Source organism: Protopterus annectens, chromosome 2.part0, assembly GCF_019279795.1.
Source record: "Protopterus annectens isolate FY-2018-M chromosome 2.part0, PAN1.0, whole genome shotgun sequence".
Lineage (NCBI taxonomy): Eukaryota > Metazoa > Chordata > Ceratodontiformes > Protopteridae > Protopterus > Protopterus annectens.
Genome location: NC_056728.1, coordinates 115,347,558 through 115,373,112, shown reverse-complemented (window position 1 = coordinate 115,373,112; position 25,555 = coordinate 115,347,558).

Genomic DNA, 25,555 nt, shown 5'->3' with positions numbered 1-25,555 from the left:
GAACGTATCATCTTGGAGCTTATAAACAAAGGCATAGGTAACCTCCAAACCCTGGACCCCACTCAGTTTGGGTTTGTAAACGGTAGATCATGTCTACTAAACTTGATTAACTTCTTTGAAGCAGTCACTAGAGGCATAGACGAGGACAAGGTAGTGCACTCAGCCTATCTTGACCTCTCCAAGGCTTTTGATACCATCCCCCACTATGGAATTATAGATAAACTCACTAAACTGGGCATAAATCCCTATGTCACAAGATGGGTGGCCAACTGGCTTACTGAGAGAACCCATACAGTAAAAGTAGCCAACCCCAAGTCCAACTTCAGACCAGTGATGAGTGGAGTACCACAGGGTTCAGTCCTGGGTCCTCTCCTGTTCAGCATCTACTTCTCTGAAGTTCAGACCAACACAGAAGGTCTTTGGCTAACAAAGTTTGCAGATGCCTGCAAACTGGGAGCCATAATAGAATCACCTAATGATGTAGACATCCTAAAAAAGGACCTCACAGAGATGGATGCTTGGTGTCAAAGTCATGGCCTCAAGCTCAATGACAAGACGTGCATTGTCATCCCATTTGGGAAAAAACTCTGTACCCATGAACTACCACATAGGAGGTAGCTCACTAAATACTGAAAGTATGATAAGAGATCTTGGGACACAGGTGGACAGTAGTCTCTCCTTTGATAACGACATTGCCACAGTAGTAAGGAAATCCTTCTATGTGGCACACCTCATCACAAAAGGGTTCTCCTCTAGAAAAAGGAGGTCATTGTTCCTCTCTCTTCATCCCTCATCAGACCCATTACAGAGTACAATGCCACATTTGGCACGTATCTCACAAGACACCTACAACAATTGGAAAGGCCACAGAAATACCTCACTAAGAGGATTACCAGCCTCAAACAGATGCCATATGCAGACTGTCTCAAAAAACTCCAGCTCTACTCTGTGGCATATCGCCTACTCAGAGGCGATCTCTGCCTAACATACAAAGCAATATCAAACCCAGAGCTGTTGTACATGCTATACTTAAAGAAATCCCAATCTCTCAGAACCACATGCTCCAGGGACCTAAACCTTGTCACCACAATAAACAGAACATGCTGGGGTGATAGATTCCTGTCCCAGAGTCTTCCCATACTCTGGAACAAACTACCCATTCATGTCAAAGCTCCTCATTGGCCCTCTTTAAGAAAAATCTTGATGACTGGATGGGAAGTGGAAAATTCACCCCGGGGTTCTCTTCTGTGGCACTGCTTGACAGGGGCACAGGAAAATTATTTTCTTGGGTGGTGAAAGCCAGGGAACCTTTCTGGCTAGGCTTATATAGGCCCCAGGGCTGATAGCCTAGTACCTACCTATGAACCTATCAACCTAGAAGTACAGTGTTAGTGCTATGGGAAGGACAGTTAGCACATATGAAGAATAACCTAATGAAAAACAGTCACAAACAGACAGCTGTTTCTTTTGCTATACTTGCTGCACTAGCTGATTATGTTAAACAAATAATTTATTTTTTTCTAACTTACTCCAATTCTTTCCAAGCAGATACCCTGACCTTAATTAAACCAGAAAGGGATACTGTTCATCTGAACACCATTGTGCAAAAATTAGTGCACTTAAAACTGCAGTCCTTTTACACTAGAAACAATCACAACCCAAGCTTTTTGGACTCAACTAAGATACTGCAGCATCTATTTCAAAGTTACTCAAAAGAAAGCATTTAAAATTTGCCAGTCTTCCTGAGCTTACATACTGGAACTCTCTGTGATACCCCTGCACTGGTCCAGTAATCAAGGAGCCTCAATCCTCACCACTAGCAGCAGTGAGGGATGTACACATTGGGAGGATGACAAGTACACACACAGTAAAGTACAATTTCCCTGAAGAGCACACAGAGATCACAGTCAGTATGGGGCTGGTTTCTCCCTCTTCCTCCAGATCCCCAACAAGACTGTCCACTGGCACAGCTATAGGGTCTAGATCTCAACTGAGTGGCCAAGCCAAAACCTCCAGCACCCTCTCTGTCCAACCAGTGCTTTGTGTTCCTGCCCAAGTAAGTAGCTGACACACACACACTTTGAGATTTGATTTATACACAAACACACACCTGGGAAAGGTTGGCACAGGTTTACTAGCTATGCCCCCCTGCTGCCCAGTCTATAAGGTAGTATCAGCTGCCACCAGCCACTACTTATCAACTACATTTAAGGCCCTTACCAAAGGGTGCCCAGTCTTACGGTGTAATGTTACTATTAATCCAAATGGTAAGTGTGACAAAGACTAAGGCTATTTTGGAGTGGCCTATACAGTGTCACCAAATACACGTGCAAGCACTCTAAGAGATTAAATATATCTAAACAAACCAGCCACAATTAAAAGGTTTAAATATATTTAATAATAAATAATAAAAGAACAAGACAATACTCAAACAACACAGTAACTACAGAGTTCAGAATCACAGGAAATAATTTAAAACAACAATGCAGGACAGTCTCAAATAAATACAGAAAACATCTAAACTAATCTTTACTATAGTCCTGCCTATATTTAAAAGACACTATGCCATAAATAACTTACTTACAGAGCAAGACAAATGCAGATGAGAAGTGCTGAATTAATGTTTCTAGGTCCAAGACAAGATTCAAAATGCCCAGTCTCTGAGAGAGTTCCCAAATTAATATCAAATCATTACTGCTGGATTAGCCTGGATGACATAATTCTTTGTCACCTGCCTTCAGTTACTTGGCTAACAGAAACTTAACAACATTCAACATTTCTCTGTGAAAAATACATATCTCTCAGATGTTTGCTTAGAACTGGAAGTTATAAAACAATTAAATACTTTTACATTTTAGACGTAGTAATTACTTCTCTCCAAGACAATAGAAATGAACTTCTGGCTCTAGACATTGTGTCTGCTTGGTGCACTGAAACTACTTTTTATAGCACATCGTAAAGCACTTTTAATTTCAACTTATTTTCTTGAAGTTTTGCAAGTTAACTCTGTGTGTTCCAGCTTCTACTATTAAACATACATTTGCACAGGTACATAGTTTATACACCTTTCTGTTCTTTTCCAGAAGGGTACACTGTGGTTACAATCTTGAAGCTCACTACATAGCATACAGTTCAACACACACTTCTGAACCAATAGTTTAATATACACATAGCATATAGTTCTGTTACATTTGCAAGATGAGCATATGAATCATATCAGTATTCACAAATGACACACGACTATCCACAAAATTCCAGATAGCTGGGCTGGCAGTGTCACACTCTCCATCAGCTCTATATATTTTGGCTGTATCTACCTATTTCCAGGCTTGATTTATCCCTTCATACAAATTTTTTAATTCCCCATGACATTAAATTTTAAAGGTTAGTACACAAGAAAAAATATGACATACTGGTAGCACCAATTAATTAAAGAAAGAGGATCCATGTAAAACACCTCCCTTTTTTCTGAAGCACAAATAATGACATTGCGAGATAGAGTTTTGAAACAACTGTCATTAAAGTCTGTAGATTGTACACTGTCTTTTTGATAGTATGCTTATATATTTGCATCAATTTTGTCACACTCAAGTTTTTAAACTTGTGTTTCTGAGTAGTATCCCATAAACTTTCTGGAAGTGAGAATTATGTGCTACTTGGCCTTTTGTTTTTCTTCTGGTTAGATGACCATATTTTTGGCTGGATGTAATTGCTTTTCAAGAACCTTTGTACCTATTTATTTCCAGGTTGAAAGGTATGCTGTAGGCAGACAGGTTATCTCCAGTCACAGACACCTAAGTTTCCAGTTCCTCTGCTTGTTCTCACATATTTTGTATCAGTCTAGAGATTATCTGATCAGTAGGAGCTTTTTATTTCAACAATTATATTTTGTTGGGGGTTACCAGTAACAACAAATGACTATTTACAATGACAAACAGAGTGAAAATAAATGTAGATAATAATAATAATAATAATAATAATAATAATAATAATAATAATAATAATAATAATAATATGAATACAATAAACCGAATCCCATTCAAAGGCACTGTACAGAAGACAAATTAACTGATCTTATTTTCTAAATAGTTACTTTGTTTCTCTTTATGTTTTCTTGGATAATTTGTAGACAATTTCATAATGCACAAAAGTTAATTTTCAAATTATTACATTGCAATCCAAGAGCAGAGCTAACCATACTATTAATAGAGCACATATCTAGGGTCTTAGAACAAAAACCTTGTATACTGTTGTTGGAAGTAGCAACAGTTGCTTGTTCTTACATTATATCCAAGAGGAAGACCCCTAAGTTCTTTACTAAGGATTTTATGAGTTGGAGTCTTAAGTTCTGCAAAATATTGAATTCATTATATCAGAAGAAAGACTCGATGGAAATAGAAGACATATATTCAAGACACTTATACGCTAATGCCAAACTTTCTTAGACTATTGTTAGGACAATACTTAAATGAATAGGCAGCCAAGCGAACCATACTCCATATGGTAGTTTTATTTCTGTTTATGTATGAGCTGTTAAACATGTCAGATTAACATTCCACTAGGATGGTTTCAGTTGTTTATAAGATTATTTTTGTCTCAAAATAAATGAATTACTCTAAGGATGCTGCCCCACGGGCTGTCAATCTAGTTCTTTTTCCTCTGTTGCATGAATTGCCTTGGTTATATCACAGTTCATGAAGGTAATTGTTTTCAATAAAGTTCAATGGTTAGCAAATGAAAGGTGCTGCTTTCAGTTCCTTGGGCTTTCCTTTCTGAAACTCTCTCACTACTCTGTGGGGCATCTGTCCATTAGTTCTCTGACTCTCACTTCCTCACACTCAATAAATATATGAATCATACCTGTCCTACCCTTGATTATATCTTTAGCAACTGTCCTACCAGTTCCAAATTATCTTCAGCAGTATGGAAGTCTCTCATCCAACACTTTACAAGTGTAAGTCTCTTCTCGCTGGGTTCCACTTCTTTGTTTTCTTTATATCCCCTGCTTCTTTCATAATGTTGGTCACCACTTTTATACCCAGTTGCTCTGTTGTTCCTACCATAGGATTTTGCCAGCAATTATTATTTCTGAGCTTCCAAATACCCATACTCCTGGGGTTTCTACTCAGAATCTTCATCATTTATTCCTATTCTGTTGCAGCTACTTTCAAGTTGCAAACTGTCCCAAACTACTACTATTACCGTAATTTCTCCTCCCCTTCTCTCTTCTCTTCTCCTTATTTTGTTTATCTATCCATTGACCCTCTCTTTTATTCCATCCTCAAGTCCTGATAGCTTACCTGCCACTGCAAATCCAAGAATATCTGACATTTCCCATCCTTCTTCCGAGTCCTATCATTTTTTGTATTATGTTTCTCTTTCCTCTTTTAACAACACTGTCACATTGTCACTTTAATTGTGTATTCATTTACTGGATGCCTGGGGTGCATGTGTCTCACCAAGCAAAGGATTTTTGTTAAATTCATAATATGAATAATTTTAATTTATCCAATTAATGTTCATTCCAGACTGTTCTACTTTCTTAGAAATTATTACATCTTCTTCATGCAACCAAATAACAGCTACTACTCTTCTCTCATTTCTTGTGAATTCTTTTTTGCTCCCCTGCTCTTAGCTGACTATCAGATGTCTTCAGCCCCTCTCCCCATTCACCCTAACAGTCCTTCATTTATCTCTCCTGGGCTAAATCCAAACCATATCTGGGGCCATTGAGGAGACTGAGGACACAGCTGAGAGGGAGTGTGCCTTAAATCTCCTACCTCATGGTAGCCTTGTGAACTCCAAAGATGCTTGCTGCCATCAGGAAGTGCATGCACATTTCCAGCATGCACAGCCTCCCAACTTAGAGATACACTGCTTGCAGCTTAGGGCTTACCTGGCTCTTAATGCTGTTATTGCAGCAAGCATAGGCAGCCTCCCTTCCCCAGGATGAGTGAGCCAGAATCAGGCATTTACTTCCATCCCCATGTTTGGTCCCTCCAGCACCCATGATGCTACAGGAATCCATGCCATTGGGACCACAGTAAGGTGTTTATCCCTCTATGGCACAGAGCTGGCACATTTTTTAAACTCTTGACACTAAACTATTTATTCCTGCCTGTCAGATTCATTCAATCCATACCAGAACCTCCCACCTAGTTGCAGTTGAATGGATTGCTTCTTAAATTCTTCAAAGGCCTGTCAAATTTGTGGCAAATCCCATTCCAACTGAATTATTCCTAGACACCACTCTGATCTCCCTCTAAATGTCTCATGAAACTTTGTGCTAGGATGTAGATAAAAAGTAGAAAAAGGTCGGGAGCCATCATACATTCCTGCCCTAGTCATGCATCTGACCATACGTCTTTTAACTCATTCACTCCAATGGAGTTCAGGAATGTAGAGAACTTCTTGCAAAATTGTAAAATCTCAATTTCTTGTAAAGATATTAAGTTCAGTTATTAAGGTGATCCTCTACCATATTTCATTTGTATCTCATACAAGACATTCTAGTCTATGGAGTCAAATAATTTTTCAGTGTCAAAAAATATCACTTCTGCATTATCACTCTGCTTTCTCTCGCTGACCCCAGGAAGATTTCCAATATCCATCATCTTTTTTTTCTTCCCTTAACAACCCTTCTTTTTTACTCTCCCACCATGTCTGTAATAAAACCCTCTAACCTGTAGTAGGCCAACTTTGCTGCAATTTTTTGTATTAGCTTTTATAAGGAAAATTTGATGATAGGTGTCCAGATTTCCCAAACCTATTACCTATACAACACTTACTTACTGTGGAATTTAAGAAGGATTTTTGAAGGTCACCAGTATTACCTTACTTAACTTTTTCTCTAACTCCTACAGGCATATATAACTTATATTACTCAAAAATGCATTCAAAAATCATACCCCGTGATTAAATAATGCCTACACTAAGTGTATACTGTTCTGAATGAACAGACAACATGGGCATAACTCACATCTTCTTCCTCCTAATTTTAGTTTTCCTACTGATTTTCCTGCAGCTTTAAATATTGACAGGGATTCTTAAACTGTAGACTACATGTACACTTAGTGTAATCCTTCTGAGTAACTAGAAAGCACAAAAAATTTGGTAGGGGTGTTCTTGGATACATGTTGTGTACACTTAGTCATTGAATCTGGCCCATAATCTTGATTAGTACCCTCTGGAGGCTTTCCAACTTTCCTTCTGTACACACCATACCTGTTTACCTTAAACAATACCCATTTTCTTCTCCTATCTCTCTATATTTCTTCATAAAATTCTTCCATTGCATTTTCTGTGTGCATATATTTCTTCACTACATTTCCATTGTCTTCTTAAGCTACTACTGGTCTCACACAATAGTTTGTGACTTTGAATACAGTTATAGAGCTTGTATCTTCCTCTTCCTTCTCTTTAACCAGGCCTCTCCTTGCCCTCTCACCTTCTTTTCACCAACATTCCTGTTTCCTCACTAGCACTAGTACCCCAGGTGTTATTTTCATTTCCACTGTTTTTAGCCTTGATTTCTCTTTTCCTACTACTGTTCTTCTCTTCTCTTGTACACGTCTTTCTTTTATCTTTTTTAATTTCTCCAAATCTTTTGGGTTTCTAATACCATGATGGGAATGGACCCCATTCCTAAGTCAAAGTTGATTAAAGTTCATTAAATAAGTATTATTTCAATCTTTGATAACAGCCAGGAGTACTATTTGTAGCACCCGCAACATGTATTGGTAACGTATCTATATACGATTTTTATATGACCCCCTTGCTCCTACTACTATTGGAATTATCTGGGTATCTTTCTTCCACACCACTCTCATTTCTGCCTGCAAATCCTGATATTTTATGACTTTGTGTCTCTCTGTACACAAGATACTGTAGTCACTGGGTGTGGCGATTTCAAAGATCAATATCACTTTTGTCTTCTTTTCATGGACCACTATATCTGGTTTTCTAGCAGCTATATTTTGAACTGTTGGCAATTTGTGATCCCATGTGATGTAGAATTCACCATTTTCTATGATGCTTTGCGTCTTATGTTTCCAGTGTTTTTCATCCACTTCAGTACCATAATGTTTACACAATCCCCAGTGCAACAGTCTCGCCACATTATTATGCCCTTCAGTATACAGTCTTTCTGCCATTAGTATGTCTCAGAGGTGTGCAACTGTTTCCAGTTCTGTTTTACAAAATCTACATTTGTCTGTTTCTTCCACATATTCAATGGACTTTGTAAACCAACGTGTATGCAGCCCACTATCTTGGGCCGCCAATATTAACCTTTCATCTTTTGGTTTGAATTCGCCTCTCCTTAACCATTCCTGCATTCAATCCTGATGACATAAGGTTCTTCCAGGAGTTTTCTATACTTGCAACTATATTTATGTATTTTCCACATTTCTTCCTTCTCATCTAGTCCTTCACCTTATATTCTTTCTTTTGTTTTTTGGCACATTCATTTGTTGCCTGATTTTTATCTACTTCTGGTTGGATTTCCATTCCCGCTTGATGCCGATATGCTGCTACTAGATTAAAAACAGAAGTCATCTTAGTTTTATTCTCCTCGTGTTTCAAAACTTTCACTATGCAATGCTTGGGTCTTGTAAGGTCAGCAGATATGTATGCAGTCCCATGATTGCAGATCTATACATGCAATCAATTTCGAGGAGGCCCATACCTCCTTCAGAACAGGGAATATATAATTTTGATATGCACTGATTTTTATATTTAATTTTTTTTTTATATTTTTATTTTAAAAATCATTTGATGAGCATGAAGCATCCATCATCCTTCTTGTTTTTCTGTCTAATCTATCCAACACCTTTTGGGTCCAGTCATTCACTCCAAAACTGTAAGTTAGGATAGGAAGAGCAAACTGGTTTATAGCTTGAATTTTGTTCCTAGATGTAAACGCTGTTTTCATGATCAATTTAAGTCTTCTAAAATATTCATTACTAAGTTTTATTCACATTTGTTCATGTTTTATTGTTGATCCTTCATCATTTCCCAAATATGTATAAACTCCATCTTGCTCAAGTTCTTTTTTATCACATTCTTGTCCCAAACTGATGTTTTCTTGCTGCTGCAGTTTTTCTGCTTTAAAGGCTGCTTTTGCACATTTATCAAGGCCAAATGACCATCTTATATCTCCTGAAAAAGTTTTGAATACTTGCAGTTGTGCTTTCAGTTCCTCATCTGATGACCTATACAGTTTTAAATCATCAACAAAAAGAAGATGAAAAGTCTTTACACTTTGTTGCTTTCTAGGGGCCAAATTGTAGCCATGATATAATTTGTTAAGCAGACAGCTTAATGGGTTAAGGGCAAGGCAAAAGAGCAATGGTGACAGAGACCACCCTGGAATATTCCCCCTTTGGATTTTTATCCCTGGAATAATAATTTGTCCTTTATCATGGCTTAACTGCAAAGTGGTTTGCAACTGTTTCATGGTTGCTGTGATGTACTTTATCAGTGTAGGGTGTATCTTATACATTTTTAAGCACTCTTTTATCCATGAATGTGGCATACTGTTAAATGCTTTCTTGTAGTTAATCCATGCCATACTTAGATTCTTCCCATTTGTACAGTTCTCCAGTATGACTTTATTTAACAATAAATGATCATTTGTTCCATATGACTTTCTTTTATTGCCAACATTGAGTTTTCTTCTAAATGACTATAAAATCTGTCAGCATCAATTCCAGTGTATAGTTTATAGTTGCCAAAAGGTAAGTTATTGCTCTATAATTTTTAGGGTAGCTTGCAGGTTCACTCTTAAGTAAGAGCATTGTTCTCCTGTTTTTAGCCAGGTTGGTGTCTGTTTGGGTTGTACATATACATAGTTCTTACTCATGGCTAAATCTTCCTGCAAAGTCATTAATACTTTTAACCAGAAGTTAGGTACTGCATCTGGGCCTGGGGATTTCCAATTAGAGGCTTTTCTTAACTTTGTTTCAATCTCTCTTACTTCATCCCATTTCATATCCTGTGCCTTTCAACTTCTTCAGGTCACTCCAGAACAAGTACAAATACGACTCTGTCATTGTCCATGTTGGTGTGAATGACCTGAGCCATACCTCCCTGGACTACATGAATAGAGACACGGAAGAGCTCTCTGATCTTGTAGCCCAGGCTGGTATGACCCTGAGTAGCATCCTGCCCTCACCAAGAATGATACCACAGTATAAAGAAAAAAATTCTCAATTTCAACAATTGGCTAAGTTTCTGGTGTCATTCAAAGGGGATCCAGTGTCTGTCCACCTGGGATGACATGCTTGACAAACCACGCTGCTTCGCTAGAGACAGCTTGCACTTGTCACCCTTAGGCTTTCGAATACTGGTCAAGGCTCTTGCCACCCCCATAGTGCCTTTTTTAGGCAAGGATCAAAAGACAAACCCACCACCATAAATAGCACAAGTAACAAAAAACTGAGGGTAATGCTACTCAATGCCAGAAGTCTAAACCTCAAAATGCATACACTCGAGGCACTCCTCAGTATGGAGAAAATTGATATATGTGCAGTAACAGAAACCTGGTTTAAGACTCCAGAGAGCACCCCAGAACTACCAGGCTACAACTCATACCATACATTTCGGCCACAGAACCTGGACCAAAATACAAAAGGTGGGGGTGTATCCATATTCATCAGGGATACCCACACCTCCAGGTTAGTGGCACAGCACGATGCTTCAGAGATCATCCACGTGCAACTAACAATAGGCAAAACTGCAATTCAAATTGTAGCTTGCTACAGATCACTCACCATGTCCCAGGACCCCATTCCGCATTTCTGGAAACACTGGGAAGTATAAAGGTCCTACCAAACACCCTAATATTGGGTGATTTCAATTACCCAAACATTAATTGGGAGAACTACTCAAGTACTAACTCCCTTGCCCAACATTTCCTAGAATTAATAAGCTCAAACGCCCTGGATCAACTGATCAACACTCCCACCAGAGGTGACAACATATTGGACCTGGGTGACCGGTGCTCCACACCGGAGGTCAACCCTTCACTGGTTAGATATGACCATAAACAAATCACTTTGGATATCCACATTCCACCCCCACCCCCGGACAAGGAAACCACTGTGAAAAACTTTTCAAAAGCAAACTTCACGTTACTTAAGACTGAGGTGGAAAGTTTCAAAGCCCCCATGCTAAAGGATAACATTGTCTAAGCTGCAAAATCCTATTACTAATGCATTTTATGGGGACCTACAAGAATGCATGGATCATGCTATCCCAAGCAAAACCAAGAATCACTCCTCCAAGAAAAGGAAACCAGTCTGGTGGACACCTGCCATAAACAAACTATACAATAGAAGGAGAAAACTAGTACAGAAAAGAGTAAAATCCCAAGAAGGGAAGCAAGAAACTACAATCCCTCATAAAATCACCCAAGGCGAGTTTCAAAAGAAAAATTGCCAAGGACTCCAAAGATAACCACAAGACATTCTTTAGCTATGTCAAGAATCTAAGTGGCAATGCTCAGATCTGCTTGGAGTTAGTGCAGAATGGTACAAAATACACTGAACCGACTGATATTGCCAACATCCTGGCAGACAGGTTCAGCACAAACTTCACCCCCCTCTCACCCCCAAAAGGGCCCATAACCATACCAGAAGAATGTAGTGCTCCTGAAATTACAGACACTCAGGTTAAAACAGCCCTCTCCAAAGCCAAAAACACAGCATCAATGAGACCAGACGGTGTCCCAGGCTGCATCCTACACAAGCTCAAAGACGAACTAACCCTTCACCTAAACACACTGTTCAAACTCAGCCTCTCCACAGGTTACGTACCCATAGAGTGGCACACAGCAATGGTTATTCCACTCCACAAAGGTGGAGCCACAACAGACCCCAGGAACTATTGCCTATAAGCCTGACTAGCTTGGTCTGCAAGGCTATGGAGCGCATCATCATGGAACTCATTAACAGAGACATTGGAAACCTCTAAACACTGGATCCTACTCAGTTTGGCTTTGTTAAGGGCAAATCATGCCTCCTAAATCTGGTGGACTTCTTTGAGACAGTTACCAATGTATAGACAAGGGAAAGGTGGTACACACAGCCTACCTAGACCTCGCAAAGGCCTTTGACACCATTCCCCATTCTGGTATTACAGACAAGCTCACCAGCCTGAACATAAACCCCTATGTCACAAGATGGGTTGCCAGCTGGCTCAAGGACAGAACCCACATGGTAAGAGTTGCTGCAGCTAGGTCTAACTCTAAACCGGTTACAAGTGGCATTCCCCAGGGCTCAGTCCTAGGACCCCTCCTGTTCGGCATATACTTCTTAGAGGTACAGGCAAGCACAGGAGGACTATGGCTGACCAGGTTCGCAGACGACTGCAAACTAGGGGCTATAATTGACTCTCCATCTCACATGGACATCCTCCAAAAGGGTCTCACTGAGATGGATACCTGGTGTCAAAATCATGGCCTCAAGCTAAATACCAAAAAGTGCATTGTCATCTCCTTTGGAAAAAACAAAGTACCCACAAACTACCACATAGTTGGTAGTCCCCTAAATATGGAAGACGTAATAAGGGATTGGGGGACCCAAGTAGATAGTAAACTCTCCTTTGATAATCACATTGTCAAAGTAGTTAGAAAATCCTTCTACATGGCCCACCTTATCACAAAAGGGTTCGCATCCAGATCAAAAGAGGTCATTGTGCCCTTCTACTCATCGCTCATCAGACCCATCATAGAGTACAATTCCCATTTGGGATGTATCTTACAAGACACCTGCAACAGCTGGAAAGACCACAAAAGTACCTCACCAAGAGGATCACTAGCCTCAAACAGATGCCCTATGCAGCTCAACTGAAGAAATTCTAGCTGTACTTGGTTGCATACCGCCTACTCAGAGGTGATCTCGGCCTGACATACAAGGCCATGTCCAACCCAGACCTGATGGACATGCTCCACCTAAAGAAAAGTTTATCCCCTCGAGCCACATGCTCTAGGGATCTAAACCTCACCACAACAATAAATAGGACATGCTGGAGGGATAGATTCCTGTCACAGAGACTTCCCATACTTTGGAACAAGATTCCAATCTACATTAGGCAGAGCTCCTCGCTAACACTGTTCAAGAGAAACCTTGACGAGTGGATGGGAAACAGAAAGTTTACTCCGGCGATCACTTCAGTGGCTCTGCTGGACAGAGGCACAGGGAACTAATCTAAGGGGGCGGCGAAAGCCAACACATTCTGGCTAGGCTTATAAATGCCTTCGTACCTACCTATGAACCCATGAACCTATTATTTCTTTTATTTCTACTATCCATTAAGCATCTTTGTTATGTTCTACAGGATCCATAAATACTTCTCCAAAGTGTATCTATTTCTTCTTTTGTTTTGATGGTCTTTCAATTTCTTTAACCTTGTTTCTCAATTCTCTATAAAATCTTTTGGGGTCATCAATAAAGTGCTTATTTTATAATTTTCCTTTATATTTATCTGTGTGTCTTCTAAGTTTTGCTGCCTGTGCTGATATTTTTATTTTATTATTTGAGATAGTAAAGGATAAATCCTGATCCATTATAATACTGCACATTGCTTTTATCATGTCTATCTTTCTATTTTTATTGATCTGTTCCTTCTTCTATACTCTTCTAACAGTGACACGTCTTCTCTTAATTGCTTTATAGTTTTCTCTATTTGAAACTTCCATGATGGTATTCAATTTCTCCCCTTCCATTCCCTTACTACCCTGTGTTCTTGTGGTAGAATTTTATCTGTTATTAATTTAGCTGCACAGTAATATATCCTGTTTTCTTCTGTTATATTGCATGAATCTCTTTGGGCAGTTTTAATTACTGTGTTCATTTGTTTTATCAAACTTCTGACGTTTTGGGTTTTATTCACTTTCTGCAGTCTATTTCTTTCATTGATCTTAATATGTCTATCGATCTCTATTAAATCAAGCAACTCTTCTCATAGCTTATTTTCTTCTAAACTGAGGGCACATTTTTGCTCTCCATTTTTTGCGGGCGTTCTATAGAAAGTTCTGCAGCATCTTCCTGTGGCACATTCTCTTCAATTTCATCCTCTGTTGTCCGTTGCTCAGTCGTATGGGAACTTACTGGCCCATGACTCCTCAATATTGACTGCATCAGAGTTGTCACAGTTTCCTCTTCCTTCCCTTGCTCTCCAGCTTCAAGTAAAAGTTTGTACTGGTTTCCTGTGGAAGGCTCCAAAATATCTCCATACAGCAACTGACCAGTTGCTTCCTGTTCTACTGGTTTCTCCTTAATTTGGATGCCCATTGCTCTATCCTACTGTGGTGCTTTCTGAGTTAGATTTTCTACTCTGAATCCTTCACTTCCCAGGTAATCCATAACCTCAGTTTCTATTTCTTTAACTTCTCCATTACTAATCTTCTTTTCTACCTTTTCTCTTTGTCGTCTTATTTTTTCTATTGTAGTTTTTCATGTCCAGATTCCTTTGCCTGTATTTCTCTTTAAATATCTTTGGTGCTGCTCTTTTTGTATTGGTTAGTTTTGCTTTCTCCTTTGCATAAATATTACACCATATTAAATCTCTTTTTCTTTCCCATGTCCATATTTCTTCTTTAGATGTCTCCTGATTTTCCTGTTTCTACTTACTTTTGGCAGTCATTCCACCATGCTGTGATGCAACCTGTGTTATACCTCCTACACCAAATCCTTAACTTCGCAGACATTCCATAACTTCAACTTCTTTTTTTTTTAACTTCTGTTTTACTAATCTTCTTTTCTGCATTCCCTCTTTGTGATATTTTTGTTTTTATTGTGAAATTTTTCATATCTGGATGCATTTGCCTGTATTTCTCCTCACCTATCTTTGGGGCTGCCTTTTTTGTATTGATTAATTTGGCTTTTGATTTTGCAAAAATATTGCACCATATCAAATCTCTCTTTCTTTCCCATGTCCATATTTCTTTTTTAAATTATTCAAAAATTTCTAGGTTTTGTTGTTTATATTTTTGTACATCCTCAGATGCTTCTTTTATCAGATAGATCAAAGTTTCTTGGTCTATATAATGTATTTCACAAATCTGTTGTATTAGTAAACACAAATTTTTATTTGAAGCTTCTGACAGTTTTTCTTGTGGAAGTATTTTTCTTTCCTCTAATTTCTCTCTTAATCTTTTTGTATATCTTGCATCTGGAAATTCTAGGCTTTTTGCATAATAGTGACAATACATAATTTCTTTCCTATCCTCAATAGTCCACTCTTGGCTTTATGGCTGTTCTGTGGCCTATCCGTTTTTGTGACTTTTGTGGACTGCAACTTCCTTTTACAACAGTGGGGTCATCCTCGCCCTGGGCCTGGCCTGGGCCCATTGTAGGAATGTTTCCGTATTTTGCCAATTCTACACTGTCATTTTTTCCAGTCCTGGCACCAGTCCACCTACCAGCATTGGGCAATTTTATCCTGGGTCTTATTTTCATTTCCACTGTTTTTAGCCTTGATTTCTCCTTTCCTATTACTGTCTTTTCTCTTATACACTTATTTCTTCTACTGTATAGTTGTTTCACTGTCCTTCTAAAACAATCTCCCTGTGACTGCTTACCTTCTGATTATCAGCCTCCACATAGCTTTCACTGCAACCCACCGCCGCACACTTTTCTACATGTCCTGCTTAGGATTTCTTGATGATTATTCCAACACCATTGTTTTAGCAAGAATGATCAAAAAGAGAAATGTTATAACATTTACACCATTAAGGACTTCCAAGATGGCTGCACAGTGATCAAAAACTTATCTTCCGCTCTTCCAGTGTGAAAAAAGAAACTGAGAGATAAGGGCCAGTAATGCTTCCAGATTTTGTAAATACAGTTACTGACAAGTAAGTACACTACCTGGATGCCAGCAAAGAAGAATCTTAGAGAACCTGAAAGAAAATCAACTAGAAAAGGTGAAGAGAAAACATACATTGACTGGAAAGAACCCTGCAGCTGTTCAGCAACAAGCAGTTCAAGCTCCAGCTTTGGTGCAAGACATGTCTTACAGTAATCTAGAGAAAAAAAATCAAATGCGCTCAGAGCTGATTAAAATAAACAAAACATTAAAGGAGTATATCATCTCAAACAACAAAAACTTGGAAAAAATGGAAGAAGCTTTAAACAGCTTTTCAGATGAACTGTTAAAACTGCAAAAATCAGAGGCTGAAATGAAGAACAAGCTGGGTGAGTATGAAACTGCTCAAGAAGAGATGTTTCAAAAATGGTAAAGTTAGAGGACAGAACATGCATAGAAAACCTTACATATATAATTGCAAACAGGGAGCAATCACTGAGTCCCCCAACAATATCAACATATTACAAGAAGGGCTAACATAAACAAATGACTGGTGCCAAAGGCATGGTCTAAAACTAAATGAAAAAAAATGCATTAGTATTCCCTTTGGCAAAATGGAATTCAATACAAATTACAGTATTGACAGCACCCCCTGAGTTCCAATCCAGTGGTCTGAGACTTGAGAACACAGGCTGATAACAGTCTGAGTCTTGACCACCAAGTTTCCATAGTGGTAAGGAAAGCCTTCTATGTTGTGCACCTCATAAGCAAGGGCATAGCATCCAGGTCAATGGATGTTATAACATCACTGTACTCGACCCTCATTGGACCACTAATAGAGTATAATGCACCCTTTTGCATGTACCTCACCAGACACCTGCAGCAGCTGGAGAGACCTCAGAGGTTTCTCACTAAGAAAATACAGGGACTACAAACCATAGCCTACATGGATAGGCTGAAAGCATTGTCACTTTACTATGTATCTTACAGGCTGCTGAGAGGTGAATTGTGCCTGTCTCATAGGGCAATCTCCAACCTTGAACTAATGGAAATGCTGCACATCCAGAAGTAAAATGGCAGAAGAGACACCCACTTTATGGATCCCAACCTAGCTTGTGACATTAGCAGAACACGAGAGACAGATATGTCTCCCAGAGACTGCAGCTTCTCTTGAATAGACTTCCTATTCACATAAAACAGAATTCCTCACTGACACCATTCAAATGCAACCTAGACAATTGGATGGGAGACCACAAATTCACCCTTGGGATGGCACCCATGTCCCTAATGGACAGGGATAGCAAGTGCTAATCGCAGAACTGCTCTGTTCATAAATTTGTTCTGTGAACTACCCAAAAAGAACAAATGGGGATACTTGGGATTAACATGGCTAGGCTTGTAAAGGTTCTAGCACCATTAGCCTAGTAACCTCCTAAGAAGCTATGGACCTATGGAAGGAACATACTGTATTAACTTTATGAAAGCACAAATAAGCAGCTGGACTTGCATTCCACAACAGGATTTGTTAAGTGAAAGAGCAGATTTAGTGTATGCTCCAAATCTGGCCTTGAGAAAGCAGTCAAGACATGTATTAGTAAAGCTGCAATCATACCAACAGAAAGAGTTGGTTCTAACAAAAATGTGGCTGGAAGGCAAAGTATTAAAAATTGGAGAACTGGAGACAGTAGAGGGTTTGCAGAAAATGAACATTCACTGTATACCAGGCAGAAGAGAAGAAAATATATCCCAAGCAATTAGAGAATGTCAAGAGATTCGATGTGCTATATCTAGCTGTCTTCAGAATATTTTTTCTTGGAGAGACAAAGTCATTTCTTGATGGAGCACAGGCTATCAAGGAAATACAAAAGTTCGTCCAACAAAACGTGAGCCGTCAAGCAGAAGGGGACTGTGCTTCCCTTTCTTATGATAATAAAGTATACAGAGAGATTTTACCACTGAAATCTTTTCCAATGTTCCAAAGGAAAATGCTTGAGACATGGAAAAAGCACAGGAGTTTATTAGAAGAATCGGGAGTTCCTTGTATTTAAACCAGAGTCTGGGAATTGGAGATGCAAATGAACAGGAAGAAGACCAGCAATGCTGAAATTAGAGAATAAATGTGAGATTACAGAGCATCAGTCATACTTGTGAAATATGGCTTTGCAAGAAAAAGGGGAAAGATTGGACTTTTGTTGACTTTGTTAAACTTGTGGGGGAATAAAAATTGTATTCTCCACTTCATGTCATTAATGTCATGAATGACACTAAAGGGAAAGGAAAAAAGTAACTTTAAGCAATAGTTTTCTTAATAGCTTTTGTATAAAACATTTCATGATGTAAACTGCATGTTTTCATTTTCATTTTCATTTATTGATGTATGTGATAAGGATACTACAGTAAACAAGTGTTTTTTTGTTTTTAGTTTTAAGAAATGTAAGCATTAGATTGTGAAAAGAGAAGAAAGGGTGGACAAAAGCATATTTAAACTAATATGCTGTAATCTTGGGTTGATGAGGTGGGGGATGGGGTGTAAAAGTGCACAGGTATATATGCAGACTTGATAAGTTTTATCTTACTTTTGCATAGCTGAATAACTGGACACTTGGCTTAATTGGCTTAATCTAATAACATGTTTTGTGTAAGCAAGTAAATAGGAGAACATTTAATGTAATGAAAAGTTTTCCTTTAACAAATAAATGTTCAGTTTGAGAAGTCTGTAGCTGAGGGCAGATGTACATTTTATACAAAAGTTTCCATGGAGGAAAGCTGACTGGTATAGGTTCCTAGGTTCATAGATGTTTACTAGGCTAACAACCACAAGGGCCTTTTTAAGCTTATCCATACATCCCAAATCTATGAAAAGTTCTGATACCCTTGATAAGTTTAAGCATGGGCCTGGAAGATGAACCATTTACAGGTTACCTCTTTCCATTAGAAGCATAGGTGCCAAATCAGGGATGAATTTCCAGTTTCCCATCCAATTGTCCAAGTTGCACTTGAATTGAGTTAGGGAAGAACTCTGCTTCACATGGATGTGGAGCCTGTTCCATAGATGGGGTAGTCTCTGGGATACATACCTATCTCTTTAGCAGGTCCTATTTATATCACAGGCAAGGTTTAAGCCTTTAGAACAGGTAACTCTGGTGCTGTTTGTTTTGTGGATATGCAAGAGGTCCATCAGAGTGGGGTCTGACAATGCCCTGTATGCCAGGCATAGATTTCCCCTCAAAAGCCTGTAGGAGACAAAATACAGAGATAGGGCCTTGAGGCAGTCTGCATAGGATATATTACTTATGCCCTGTATTCTTTAAATGAGGAACCTCTGTGGACATTCCAACTGTTGTAATTGTATACAATTAAACAACAAAGCACTTTTTTAAGGCTAAACGTTTACATTTTCTGAAAAATGTACAAGCTGTTGTTGACATCTGAGGGGAAATAAGAACAGACAGCAATTATTGTAAGTAGGAGCAAAGGCTGTAACATGTGGCTTAGTATGAATAACCTTAATTTAAGGTTAGGTTTTGCCTGTGGTTGCAGGTGTCAATTTGAAACAATTGTTCCTATCAGGAGGTTAAGCTTCATTATTTAAAGATGTATATAGTTTTGTGTGCTTTTTTAAGTTACTAGGTTATGGTGGTGTTCTGGGGGTGTTTGTTTTTTTATTTGATGGCTTTCATTAAAACAAGACATCTTGTAAAATGTGACATATGTTTTAATGGAGATGACAAGAAACAACTGTATAAAAGATCAACCTGCCAAACATTAGTGGGTGCATGTAACACAAAGCTGGAAACAGACATTCAAAAAAGCTGTCATATATAACAGGTGAGAAGAATAACTTATTATCACAATGGCTATACTAAGCATGTTATTTTGGACCATGAATTGCCGTACATGTATAGACAAAAAGGAAAGAGTATTCAGTTATATTAAGAAATGTAAAGTGCAAATAGCAATGCTACAGGAGACACACCTGGAAAGAAATGAGCATGTGGATTTGATATCAGGGACAAAGGAAAAGGGGAACACTTATAGTTGTTAGAGGAGCTCCAATAGAGTTAGAAGAGAAAAAAAAAGATAATAATGGTAGATTTGCGGTAGTAAGGGGCTACTAGCTAGGGAAGAGGATTATGACGGCATGTATTTATTTTCCACCTAAAATTGCTATTATGGAGCTTAGGAAAATTTTGGGAGAAATTATCAGCTTTCAACAGTAAATATTACTTATAAGTGGGGATTGGAATTTGATTTGCAACAGCGGGGATGTATCTGGGGAACCTAGAAGGGAACATATAACAAAACAAAGTGGATTTTTGAAGAAAGTTATAAAATATTGAATATGAAAGACATGAATTCAGTAGTAGGAACTCAGACTTTACATATTATTCTGCAAGATAGAATAACTGGACTAGACTAGACAGATATTATATTTCATAGAACCATGTGAATTTAATCAAAAGCTTCAACACATATTCAATAACTATTATAGATCATTCGCTAATAGTTAAGACAAAAATACAGAGCAATGAAGTAATAAGGAGACACTGGCACTTCCCCACCTACCTGCTAAAAAGAGAGGAATTTAAAGAATGGGTAGTGGAAATTATTCAAGAGTTATTAGGGGATGTAGAAATTCCTTCAGAAGTTATAGCTAGAGAGTGGAATAAAATGAAAGCGGAGTTTACAAATAGAGTAGAAATAAAAGAAAAAGAGATATGGTTAAGAAATAACTGGAATAATTTAGAGGGCTGACAAAGTTTAAATTATTGCAGAATAAAGGGGATCTCATAGAACAAGAAAAGATGCAATTGCAGAGTACTAAATAGAAAACAAGGGAGTCTTTGTATAATATGCATATCCATTAGTTTAGAAAGATTGCTGTTAAGAACGTCTTTCTGATAACTTCAGAGCACAAAACCTTTTAGCACAATGTCTAAGGGAACAGAAAATTGAATGAGTTGATGAGTTGTTGCCAAACTTAGGGTGCCTATAACAAGAAAAAATAACCACAGATCCTGTAGAGGTATTAAGAGATATTTTGGAAATTTTATGAAAATTTGTATAAGGTAGGAGAATGTGGAAATCAAGAAAGTTCATAAATGGAGTATTTATGGAAGGCTTAAGTTTATCATGGTTAGAGGTAGATGAGGCTCAACAATTAACAGTTGAGATGGGAGGAGAATGAGAGTGAAATGGTGACCTACTGAAGTAAAGTCTCCAAGAAAAGATGGTATTCCCGAGGAAGTTTAGAAGCTAGGAAGGGAAAAATAGTGCTAAAGATCTGGAAGGTTTTAACTATTTTAAAAGGAGGGGAAGCACCAGCATCCTGGAATAAAGCTGTGATGGCTGTAATACTTAAAGATGGTAAAGACCTATTAGATCCAGCTTCATATAGGCTCATTTCAATTTTGAACCATGATTATAAAGTGTTTATATCTATGATAGCTAAAAGAATGGCAAAGATGTTGCCAGAATAAATAGATATGGATCAATGTATTTTGGAGTGGCGGAAATCATTTAAGAGCAGTAAAAGAACAATACGGATTCAGAGGGAAGCATAGTATATGAAAACACTGCTGCTGTTGTTGTGTCCTGATGCAGAGGAAAACATTTAATAAAGTAAAGTGGGATTTTAAGAGTAGGGCAGTGGAAGCATTTGTATTCCCTGATATAATTATAAGATCAATAGGAACATATTTGAGGGACCAGAGACAAAAATTAAATTAGGAAGGTTCCTTTCTGACACTTTGTATCTGAACAATTGAACCAGGCAGGGGTGTCCTCCTCCCCAATATCATTTGCTTTATATTTGTCATTGACAAAGAAAATAAGAAACTCAGAAGTTCGAGGTTATAATCGGTATGGCAATCAAGAAAAGATTACTTTATTTGCAGACAATGTCAGTCACTGACCACTTTACATCAGACATAAAAACCTATATAAAGTTATGTTTTATATTAACATATCTCTATATGGAAGACAGAAGAACTGAAAGGTCTGTGTTAAGGTACAGCAGTTGTGGTAGAGGGTGTGAAGATATGTGAAGGCTGCCAGCCTAGCTAGATAGAATTTTGTAGATAATTCTATGTCATTGTAAATATGAATATAATCCACAGGCTTGTCCTCTTAAATGTAAGAAAACTGTGTTAAATGTTGAACTTCAAAAATGTAACCACAGTGCACTCTGCTGCAAAAAAGCTGATAAATCAAGAATTGTATGACTGTTTGATCTCAAAGCTAGGAGACATAATGCCTGGACTGAGGAATTCCTTCTATTGTTTTGAGACCAGAGTTACTTGCTAGATTTTACATATATAATGTCTTTTATTGCTGTAGTTTCCTGGGTGGCCACGGTGGTGCAGCAGTTAGCGTTGCTACCTCACAGCAAGAGGTTCTCCGGTTCGATCCTCGGCTGGGATGCCTTCTGTGTGGAGTCTGCATGTCCTCCCTGTGGTCACGTGGGTTTCCTCCGGGTATTCTGGTTTCCTCCCACATCCCAAAGACATGCTGTAGGTGGATTGGACATTCTAAATTGGCCCTAGGTGTGTGTGCATGTGTGTGCCTTCTGTGGAAGGCTGGGCACTGGACTGGCAACTCAACACCATAAAACTCCACTGCCAGTCATGCGCAGACAAGTGATCTGCTGTGGCGACCCCTAACTGGGAAAAGCCGAAAGAAGAAGAAGAAGATTATTTTGTACCCGATAAAACCAAAAAAAAAAAAACATCTCAGTGTTTTGGAACATATTGAAACAATTACAAGTCTTTTTGGGATATAATATTAATAAAGATAAAACAAAGGCTATAGCGGTAAAGTATGCTGGTGCTGGATTATACAAAGAATATAATTTAATGCAATCAGAAAGGTGAATCAAAGAACACAAGCAGCCATGGTCATAAAAATGTGTACAGGGGGCCCATGGTTTAAAAACAGCCCAATGGTAAACTTAATCTACCACTGGGCAGATGCATTTTCTTTTAATGTGAGTTTCAAGGGCAGAGAAGTTTACCACTTATGCTAAGTCTGTTTTCAGTGTGAGACTGTATTATTTTATTTAACAAATGACTACCAGTGTTTGTGGTATAAAAATAGAAATAAATGTTTTAAATTGACTCCAAATATCTGTAATCATTGTAGAAGTAAAGAAGAAAATAATATGCAACCTGAGGGATTTGAACCATGTGTATAGTAACTGGGGAGAAATAGCCAAGTAATGGGGCACTGGAATAGCTCTGAGGGGTGGTATCCTGATCCTTTACCATGCCTAGTGCCTCATTTATCCATGATTTGGCTCTTCTTATATATCTGATTTTACAAAGAGCATTGCTTAATTTTATTTATTACAAGCAAGAATTTTATTCTTCAGATTTAAATGCCTGTGATTGGTATTTTTTAACTTAGGTATATTTGTATTGTCATACAGGTAACAATAACTGTTGACTCATGCTTTCAAAGAAACAGCTCAAGCTACTGCTACCAATCAAATGTGCTAATGTGTAAACAGTACGCAAGTTTTTGATATGCTAGTGTAATCTAACTTGTCATAATGTTGTCATAAAGACAGGCAAATGGTAACTGGTACTGCAGAGATACAATTAACCCATCCTTGTAAATATTGTACAAGTGCTTGTGTGCAGAATAATCCTGATCAAGTTTCAATCATTCTTGGGAAGTCTGCACACATAGGCAATGGACTCAGTCTAAGATGGGTGAAACTCTGAGGAGTCGCTCACTATAACTCTAACCTGCAGTATGCAATGTAAAGCTTATTTGGGTATGACAAGTACTAGCTATTACCTAAGGCAGAGGTGCACATTTAGTACCTGGTGTTAAGGCCAATCACTCCTCATGTATTATATGGTGCCAGTGGTGTGGATTTTAAGCTAATACCAGACATATGTCAGCAACAGATCATAAAATTATAGTCCTTGTTTGTTACACCTTGGGTGAGAACAGATAAAATCTACATTTTATATGTAATGCTATAATGCCATTGCTGTCCCTTCCTCCTTCCCTCCCTCCATACTCTGTCAAGAGACCAGTACAAGTTTCTCAGAACATTGACTAAGGCAAGAATGCAGTCATGGAAAGAAAATGCTGATAACTCCACTGCAAGGACAGTTCCCCATAATTCTGATATCACTTTTTTCCTCTTTCTCCATGTTGTCCAGCTTATCATACTAGAGATGAGTTTCCTTCTGCATTGCTGATATGTTTTCTTCCTGAGCTGGACTCATGGCCTCCTACTAAACAGTATGAATTCATGGTTGTTCCACTTCTTATGTAGTGTTTCCTTCTTAGTTGGATAGCCATCATAGCTCTCAACTGTCCAGATTTTTAACTCATATTTTCAGTCCGTTTTTCATAAAATTGTAGTTTTCTGGAAAATCACTGAGGACTGAAGTCAGAAAATAATGGCAGACATTTGATTTTCAGACTTAATATCCTTCAGAAAATTCATGCTAATGCAAAACCTGTTATAGTATAAACTTTGTAAGTTTGTAAGAGCAGTCTTGTGTCTCTATTTTTTGGGCCTTTGTTTCCCAATTATTTGTGGCTTTGTCCAGATTTATTGCTGTAAGAAGTTGAGAGGTATGATAGCCACACACAGAGCTATTTAGAGTGACAGTCTACTTCTAGGTTTTCATTTTATGTTGTCTTCTTCTGGTGACATGGTTATGAATTTTAGTTTTTTTTTTCTTTAGAAATTGTTCTGATGTTTTTAACTATTACTTTGCTTCATAGAATGCTGTGGTAGCATTGTCGCCTCACAGTAAGACGTTGTCCCGTTCGATTCTCAGCTAGAGCCTCTTCTGTGTGGAGACATGCATGAATGGGCGTCCCTTCGTTGAAGGTTGTGCGTCAGGGCTGGCAACTCAGCACGTAAAAATCTACTGCCAATCATTAGTGGACTGGAGTTCTGCTGTGGCGACCCCTAACCGGGAAAAGCCAAAAGACACAACAACAACAACAACAACAACAACTTTGCTTCATAGAATTGCGACCTTTCTCACCCTCCTAGCTGGAGATATCTGGAGTTCAGCCTGATATATGCATTTCCCAGCAATGTGCTGCATTTTGTTAGTGTTAGATCTGCATTAGAGAAGGAAACTGAAGTAAAGAGCCACAGGAGTACCTCTTACTACTTCTTAATAGAGCAGATAGCATAACAGGAGTCCTACAGTTATTCATAAAACAAGACATTAAAAATAACAGACAGTTTACAACTGACAAAGGCATTTCTGAAACTGGTATAGCTTAACACTCAGTCAAATACTCGCACAGGAGGTCTGCCCAACATAATTTACAGACTATCAAAAAATAAAGCTTCAAGCCTATACCCAGACTTAGACAATTTAACAGATTTTTGCAGTCAACAGAGCACTAAATATAGCACTGTAATTGTAGAAGTCAATATGGCAGATAACTACTTCTGGCTTGTCAGAGAAGTGGTTTTCTGTCTATAATTACAGAAAATTGACTATCTGCCAGTAAACAAGCCTGTAATAGGGACCAATACATTTATAGGTAAAAAGTGAAAGTAGGGCACATACCAGATGATGTCATGCATTTTAAATAGTAATCATGAGGTCATGAAAAAGCAAACGCATTTTGAAAAAGAATTGATATATTTAAATCAGTATTAATGGAGCATTAAACAAATTTACAAAACTGGAGAGTTCTCTGCATGGTCTGCCAGAGTATGTGTGTGTGTTTGGGGGGGGGGGGGGGTAGCATCATA